A 1,790-nucleotide genomic window follows, 5' to 3' on the forward strand; every position below is an offset into this window, starting at 1 on the left:
TCTGACCAACTTCACTGATAGAAATACCATTCTCATCATTGTGTATTCATGTCAGAATGGCCGAGCGGTCTAAGGCGCCAGACTCAAGACAAATAATCCTTCTCAGTTGCTGAGGTTTCTGGTCTCTCGAATGGAGGCGTGGGTTCAAATCCCACTTCTGACAGAGGCTCTTTTGAAGTGAAATGAAGTGGCTTTTTTGAAGTGGATTGACCAGACTAGAAATTGAATTTAAAGAAATTATGAGACAATAAATAATATTCTTTGGATCCTTTATTTTGCCATTTGACCTTCTTCACGGATACAATTGCCCTTCACATCCTTGTATGAATGTGTCAGAATGGCCGAGTGGTCTAAGGCGCCAGACTCAAGACAAATAATTCTTCTCAGTTGCTGAGGTTTCTGGTCTCCAAATGGAGGCGTGGGTTCAAATCCCACTTCTGACAAAGGCCCTTTTGATTTGACCAGACTAGAAATTGAATTTAAAGACATGATGAGACAATAAATTACATATATTGGAAGATCTGTTTTGCTATCTGACCAACTACACTGATAGAAATGCCCTTCACATCCTTGTGTGAACATGTCAGAATGGCCGAGTGGTCTAAGGCGCCAGACTCAAGACAGATAATCCTTCTCAGTTGCTGAGGTTTCTGGTCTCCAAATGGAGGCGTGGGTTCAAATCCCACTTCTGACAAAGGCTCTTTTGAAGAGAAATGAAGTGGATTGACCAGACTAGAAATTATGAGACAATAAATAATATTCTTTGGATCCTTTATTTTGCCATTTGACCTTCTTCACTGATACAATTGCCCTTCACATTCTTGTATTAATGTGTCAGGCTCAAGACAAATAATCCTTCTCAGTTTCTGAGCATTCTGGTCTCGAATGGAGGCGTGGGTTCAAATCCCACTTCTGACAAAGGCAGTTTTGGACTGACCAGACTAGAAAATGAATTTAAAAAGAAATCATGAGACAATAAAAAATATTCTTTGGATCATTTATTTTGCCATTTGACCTTCTCTTCACTGATAGAAATGCCTTCACATCCTTGTGGAACCATGTCAGAATGGCCGAAAGTGGTCTAAGGCGCCAGACTCAAGACAGATAATCCTTCTCAGCTGCTGAGGTTTCTGGTCTCCAAATGGAGGCGTGGGTTCAAATCCCACTTCTGACAAAGGCTCTTTTGAAGTGGATTGACCAGACTAGAAATTGAATTTAAAGAAATAGTGAGAAAATAAATAATAATTTGGATCCTTTATTTTGCCATCTGACCAACTTCACTGATAGAAATACCATTCTCATCATTGTGTATTCATGTCAGAATGGCCGAGCGGTCTAAGGCCAGACTCAAGACAAATAATCCTTCTCAGTTGCTGAGGTTTCTGGTCTCCGAATGGAGGTGGGTTCAAATCCCACTTCTGACAGAGGCTCTTTTTGAAGTGAAATGAAGTGGCTTTTTGAAGTGGATTGACCAGACTAGAAATTGAATTTAAAGAAATTATGAGACAATAATTTGACCAGACTAGAAATTGAATTTAAAGACATGATGAGACAATAAATTACATATATTGGAAGATCTGTTTTGCTATCTGACCAACTACACTGATAGAAATGCCCCTTCACATCCTTGTGTGAACATGTCAGAATGGCCGAGTGGTCTAAAAGCCAGACTCAAGACAGATAATCCTTCTCAGTTGCTGAGGTTTCTGGTCTCCAAATGGAGGCGTGGGTTCAAATCCCACTTCTGACAAAGGCTCTTTTGAAGAGAAATGAAGTGGATTGACCAGACT

At 40.2% G+C, this 1,790-nt stretch overlaps 4 non-coding genes across 4 annotated transcripts; all 4 read left to right on the forward strand.

Moving 5' to 3' along the window:
• Positions 1-50: 50 nt before the first annotated feature.
• Positions 51-163, forward strand: trnal-caa. The gene is made up of 2 exons: positions 51-88; positions 117-163. It is a non-coding gene; the product is annotated as a tRNA-Leu (tRNA).
• A 168-nt stretch (positions 164-331) lies between these two features.
• On the forward strand, positions 332-443 carry trnal-caa. Its single transcript has 2 exons — positions 332-369; positions 398-443. It is a non-coding gene; the product is annotated as a tRNA-Leu (tRNA).
• A 139-nt stretch (positions 444-582) lies between these two features.
• trnal-caa lies at positions 583-694 on the forward strand. The gene is made up of 2 exons: positions 583-620; positions 649-694. It is a non-coding gene; the product is annotated as a tRNA-Leu (tRNA).
• A 366-nt stretch (positions 695-1,060) lies between these two features.
• trnal-caa lies at positions 1,061-1,174 on the forward strand. Its single transcript has 2 exons — positions 1,061-1,100; positions 1,129-1,174. It is a non-coding gene; the product is annotated as a tRNA-Leu (tRNA).
• Positions 1,175-1,790: the final 616 nt, after the last annotated feature.

This window comes from Cyprinus carpio, unplaced genomic scaffold (genome assembly GCF_018340385.1).
Source record: "Cyprinus carpio isolate SPL01 unplaced genomic scaffold, ASM1834038v1 S000005707, whole genome shotgun sequence".
NCBI lineage: Eukaryota > Metazoa > Chordata > Actinopteri > Cypriniformes > Cyprinidae > Cyprinus > Cyprinus carpio.